Consider the following 6,755-nt stretch of genomic DNA (forward strand, 5'->3'; position numbering starts at 1 on the left):
AACGAGTTACGTTTGTTCCTAATAAAAACTAAGGTTAGAGTTGCTCTATATATCGAAATAAGCCTATTTTTTTACAGTTCGATGTTTGCAATGCAATGATCATTAGAACGTTCTGTAGCACGTAATAAAATATTAATATATTCTATCCAATAGTAAATATTCCTGAGAATTTGATAAAATATGAATACCTGTTGTATAGATTCCTGATTTTGTTTAATTTATCACCAAAAGTCCAAATGTAAAAATCGATAAATATGAATTTATTTCCAAATTTTTTAAGTTTTTTTATTCCTGATTCTAATAATATAATTAATTTTTGGGTTTTTGAAACTTTCTATTCTACTTTATGAAAACTTCAACAAAACATTTCTTCTGACTTTAGCTGCGTATATATTAAGTCCACAAGAAAAATTTGTATTTTTGAATGTTGCTAACGCTACTTCTCAAATTTCTTCTTTTCGGTGAAAAAATACTGGCAACAATTTTATTGATTTAAAAAAATGGTTAGGCGTTTCGTTTTAGGTGTAAAAATAAATTTACTAGGTTTTAGATTTTTAAGGAATACAAATTTATGGTTACAAAATTCTTTCATGACTCTTATTTATTAAGGAAAAAAACTTCAAACTTATGATACAATGGAACCCTTTTTATCTTACCGAGCTTAAGATATTAACATTTCTAATTTTATTACAATGAATGATTTGAAATAGTTCTTATACTTTCTTCTTTTTCTAGAAATAATATGCACAGGATTTCTTTTACAATATAAGGAGAATATTATCCATATTGAATACATTAAATAACTTCGAAATACAACTGAAATACACGTTTTTAGATTGAAAAGAGACAAACTAAAAAGATAAAACTTACAAATGGATGTTTAGCTATAACTTACCTGAAAAGGATATTGGTATTTACCCCAATTCTGATTTTTAGGAGTTACACATGCCATGCAGTTTGTTGACTTTTCGAATCATTTGCAGAAGAGCACTGCACTCAAATCAACATTAATTAACTATCTTAAATCTTTTTTAAAGTTTGGCTAAAAATACATTTTAAAGCTGGAAATTTTTATATTAAAAAAATATGTGTTTCGAAATTCAAGATTTTTTTCTGTTATCCGGTATAAGTATTTTACATTCATAAATCAATTACTTTGGTGCAATTGTAGAATAGGGGCGTCACCTGTTTATTTGCTGGAAAAACAGTATTTTTCTGTAACAAACTATTAGAATCTTTAACTGACTGATAAATAAAGCAATTTGACCAGAAAGAAGTTTAAATATGGGTATGTCACGATATCAGAATGATCATATTTAACTCACCGTTTAGGTGCTTTTAAACATCCAAACGGCCAGGAACACCCCTTTGACAGCCCACAAAAATAATTTTGTAAAAACCCTACCCTTTTCCAACGTTTCGTGGGGGCGGAAAGGCACCCCTATGGTCAATAAAACAAATAAGGTTGGTCAAATCCCTACCCATTTCCAACTTCTCTTTAAATATGATCATTCCTATACATTGCGATAGAGCCATATTTGAGACATCATAGTAACAAGAGTAACAATAATTTTGAGTTTTTGCCTCATCAAACCGTTTCATTTATCATTTAACTAAAGATTCTTATAGTTTAAAAAAAAAAAAGGTTTTTCCTGTCAAAATAGAGGAGAATTTGCAATACTTAAAAATACAAATTTTTACTGAACACCCTAGTATATATTTATAAACTTGAATTTAAGTCAACCTTTAGTTAATTAAGCAAAAATCAAGTTCAGCTTAGGAATTATTAATTAATTAATTAATTAATTTTTTTCAGTTTAGTGAGGTATTTTTTCGTCTATTTTTTATCTCTAAATTTTATACCTTATAATATGTACGCAAAACTAGATCACTGCCCTATAAAAAATGATTTTATTACTGATTTAAAAATTCTAGAGAACATTCGAAACAAAAAATTTTTAATTAACAAATGGGATGGTCTCTAGGCTTGTTGTCTTACCTAAACTTATTTTTACTACTTGTTGAAAATGTATGCTTCACTCATGTGAGAAAAATATTTGATTCAGAAATCAAAATAAATTGGTAGCTATAGAAACAAAAAAATTTACTATTATCCTAACAACAACAGAATTTTTTCAACAAACCTTTTGTTGAACCAATAAAATCTCAATTTTTGTTAATTAACAAGTATATCTGTCTTACCAAAATTGTCTAACTACTTATCCAAAATGCAAACTTCACCCAAATCTTCTACAACTTTCTTCACTAATAGACCAAACAAAATCAAAACGAATAATCAAAAATCTGATACTTTCTTCATATCTCTGCTAACAAAAATGAAAAAAACTTCTATCTAAATCTTTTTCTCTCTTTTAAAAAACTTCTTTTTATTTGAATGATTAATATCTTTTTTCAAGAAACTTTCTCTAAAGAACACAACACAAAGAAACAAAAGTCTCTGACAATGTGCCCTACCGGAAATTTGCACTTTTTCAATTTTCGGAAAAACTTTCGAGCAACTGTCACTGTTGACAGAACGCGAATGGATGACTTTAGATCGTTTAGCTGAACCGATTAGAAGTGTAACTGCATAATCGCAGACGGGCATCCTCGCGATTTATAAACTGCGTTTGCTTGCGTTCGTTCATCGTGCCGCTGATCCAAGCAAGAGTCCCCTCTATGCACCCACCCCCTACTCACATACCCCCACCCCTTCATCCACGAAGCTAGCGTCTATAATGTAGTGTTCAGTTCTTAACCTCTTGGCACTTATACTTTAAGTTCGAGTCGACTAGATTGCTCGAATAGGATGAGATCCGATTTGTCTCTGCCTTTGACATTCGCCGTTTGTGCTGCAGTTAAACCTAATATGTGACAAGGAAATGCGGGACGAACGATTTGACCCACGAAGCTTAACGGCGCGAAAGGCCAGTCGCAGTCTGTCAATTGCTTTTGACGTATTTAGGACCAAGATATATTGACGTTTAGTGCGTAGCATCGTAAAAAATTATTATAAATAGTGAGACAGTTGTAAAGAGGAAAAATATTTTCATGTTTCATAGAAGGATTTATTAAAAATAATAGAAAAGAAAATCAAGGACAATATTTTTGATAACTGATGAATATTTATACATATTTTAATTTAAGAAGTAATACATTTTTCTATGCATACGAATTGGTTGGAACTTCATGCACGCAAGGTTCTGTGGTTTGCTGATTACGAATTTGGAAGAACATTTTTGAAATTTTCAAAGTTCAAACTGGCGGATGTAATATGACAGACAAAAAATGTAAGAAAGGCCCGCGGCTTCCAAATAAATTCTCGAGAGTTTTGTGGGTCGCTGATTACGAATCTGCAGTCAAAATGCTAAAATTCAAAATGGCACATACACCCAAGTGTAAATTTCCGCAGTTGGACGCACGGCCCAAACTTGGACCAATTTCGACGGCCAAAGATGGGCTAACGTTATTGGGCCAATATAGGCATTTCAATCGGCCTAGTGTTGTTCCAGTAATGGCTGCCTATATTAGCTTCCCGTGCAGAAATTTCCCCATCTTTCCCTATTTGAAGTTGGGTTCTGGTGGGGCCCCTATCAGAATATCTAGTCTGGAAAAAACTAGTTGGACCACATTCGGAATATCTAATCTAGAAAAAACTGATGGATGGCCTGTAAGGTTCTAGTGAAGATTTCCAAGCTTCGTATAGGTAGGGAAAATCTATCTGTGTCTAATGGGGCCCCGACCAGAGAACTCCTAAAATCTTATATTGCCTAAAATAAAATTTTGAGGCTTTTGAAGGTTTCAGTATGCAAAAATAATGTTTTTATGAGTATTCGAACTCGTTATTCTCGAAAACTGAATGAATAAAATATACGCAGAAAAATTGCAGACGATTGAATTTAATTACTTAAAAATGATGGCGTGTAATACTAAATATTTAATTAGAAAAAGAGAGTTTAATATTTAACTTTTTAACTTTTTTAAACTATATGTTATGAGGATGGCTTTTTCATCGAGTTTCAACTTGTCCGTTTAGCGCAGTGGTTAAAACTCCCGTTTTTTAGGCGATAGATTTAGATATAAATATGTAGGTTCGATACCCCGTAGCTTTAGACATTTTATTTCTAATATAATGTATAAGAATTAAATATATGGATTCACTATAAGCAGGGCCATTAATATTTAAACTAAAAATACTCGTAATTAATTAATATTCATTTTTTAAATACCTTTTTTGTCATATCGTTAGGGTATAGCAGTAGTGGGCCTCAGAGTTACGTTCTAGATGGGGCTCCGACTTGTTTCTCCACTAGAGCCTGACTAGAGATAAGGGAAAAACTAGTCAGGGCCAAGTACCACTTTGACTACATCGTATAATTTTTTACAAGGACTAACTAAAGTTTGGCTCAGTGACGTCACATTACTGGACTTTGCGGACTGCTGTACCAAACTTCATCTTTGCCCTGGAAAAACATGTTTTAATAGGAAAAGCCAGAGTCTAATCCAACAAAGGCGCACAATTGGACCCAATGTTACTTTTACCATGGCAAACCATGTTTTAAGAGCAAGAGCCAGATTTAGGCCAAGACTCGGCGCACTGCTGTGCTAAGCTTAACTTTGCTTAAAACACTTCTTTTGTCATTATTTTATCAGTTAGAAGAAAAATTTAAAATTTTGGAAGATTGGTCATAAACAATATTTATAATAGTCTATTTATGTGTTTAAATTTATAAAAGGTGTGTGTGTTTGTGTGTGCTTGAATCCTACTTTGAGCAATGCCAGTGCAGTCAATCGCTCTTTATGTTGTTTCTCCTTCTAGAAAATTCACAGAAAAAACAGAAGATAAACTTTACATCGATTTCCGATGAAAGATTCTCCGCAACAAAAATTAACTTCATAGGATAAACTTTACACAAAAATAGGTTAAACTTTCTTTTGTTTTTCCATGACAAACACGTGTTTTTTGAAATACGCGAAGTTGGCTAAACAAAACTTTATCGCTATAAAACAATTTCCTGCAACAAATTTGATTCTTAGTTTTTTCTGTGTTTGAAGTGAATATTTTCATATTTATAGGATTTAGTTTTTCTGTTCCTCTTTATATGTTTAAGTTTACCTTGAAGATATGAAGAATCCAACAATAATGAATCTTCAAGAAGACGACATATGTCAATAAACATTTTAACCTTACGATGATTCGCATTTTTTAATCATTCACTAAACCTTAAAAAAATGTTATCCACAAAGCCGAATCCTTAGAAAACTCCCGAGAACAAATTCCAAGTCACTCGCGTAGATATCCAGTACATATAAGCACATTGGGAACCCACCCAATATTATGATATTGTATAATGAGTGACGTTCTGAAATTGAACGCTGATATATAGCTTAAATGTAAAGGATTCAAAATGTGAATAGACCTCAAATACAAAGGTTTTCAATATTTCAACACATTGGATCATGAAGCGTTTATATTTCGACAAGTCATCCAAATTTAGACAAATTTAGTTATCGCAGTCTATTTTTTTCGCAGTATATATATTTTTAAATAGGTGTCAAAAAAAAGCATTACAAGTTAAATGAACATGTAAATCAATGTTTATCCTCATATTTTTATTTGCTGCAAACGCTTCACTATAATTATCAACAACAAAAAATTCCAACTGAATAATTTGAAAGTAAATCGGACGATACGTATTTTACCTGACAGATAAGAAAATGAAAAAAAATGAAGAAAATGAAAATACCCATTTCTTTTAAAAAGACTTAAAAAATAGCATGTTCCGACTTTTCTCTATATCGCTTATTCAATAAACTTTGAACTAAACTAAAAATAATACAAGATAAAACTATATTTTTTGCAAAATGATACATTATTATGGTGTCGTTATATTGCTCATAAGATATTTTTGTGATCAAATACTGAAAAAAAAACAATTTGAGCAACTGCGTATAAGTTAAAAATATATTGCTTTTGATTATCATCAAAAATAGAATTTTAGGAGAAAAAAACGAAGTAAAAGTTTTTTTTATCATAGCATAGAAAGTATTATTTTGAGGAAATATTATTTTAACCAATTTTATGTATACTTCAGTAAACATGTCGAATATAACGCATTAGTTTTATTCGGATATAAAGCTGCTAGGATGTTTTAATTAATTGCCTTACAATCACATGAAAGAAGAAAAAGTTAAATACCTAAATTATTATAAAGATTATCAGATTTTAAAGATCGACAACTTTGTCTGATAGTCGCCGTCATCTGCTTTATAAAATTTTAATATTTCTAACTTTTACCAATTTTTTGAATTGAATAAACAAAAATTGCGTCATCTTTTCATTAAAATCAACATATTTCGTAAGCGACTGATTGTGCGACACTATAATATCGAACCACAGACAGATTAAAAATGAATACGGTCTGATAGGTTCTAAAAATTCAAACCGTAGATGACAATTTATTTTGTCAATTGAAAAAGATAAAAGAAGTGTCAAGTTTCTAAAATAGGTGAAATGGAAGACAAATTTGAAAATAGGTGAGAAAAAGTGTATAAATGTCAACCTGCTACGTCTGCAAATTCAAAAATGTACGGAATTTTAATATTGGGATGCTGTATGTCACAGAAATTTTGGTACATTTAAAATATTTACTGTCAAAAAGTTTTTCTTTTAATTCCTATGAATTTGTATCTAAGAATTAATTTTATACTATCCCAGTTTTATTAAAACGTTATGCAAGCAATAAATACTACTT

General features: G+C 30.7%; 2 protein-coding genes across 5 annotated transcripts in view; one reads left to right on the top strand and one right to left on the bottom strand.

Moving 5' to 3' along the window:
- The window catches only part of LOC117171382 (golgin subfamily A member 6-like protein 22), a 159,526-nt gene extending 156,889 nt beyond the window's left edge, over window positions 1–2,637 (bottom strand). For 2 of the 4 annotated variants that reach the window (XM_033358634.1, XM_033358632.1), the window contains exon 1: window positions 2,476–2,637. The gene's annotated coding sequence lies outside the window, so the exon portion shown is untranslated. Of the gene's footprint in view, window positions 1–895; window positions 991–2,475 lie in introns of all 4 variants that reach the window. The other 2 variants (XM_033358633.1, XM_033358631.1) reach the window with 2 other exon arrangements.
- The window catches only part of LOC117171383, a 370,121-nt gene that overhangs the window by 197,922 nt on the left and 165,444 nt on the right, over window positions 1–6,755 (top strand). The gene's annotated exons all lie outside the window — the stretch shown is intronic.

This window comes from Belonocnema kinseyi, chromosome 4, assembly GCF_010883055.1.
Source record: "Belonocnema kinseyi isolate 2016_QV_RU_SX_M_011 chromosome 4, B_treatae_v1, whole genome shotgun sequence".
Lineage (NCBI taxonomy): Eukaryota > Metazoa > Arthropoda > Insecta > Hymenoptera > Cynipidae > Belonocnema > Belonocnema kinseyi.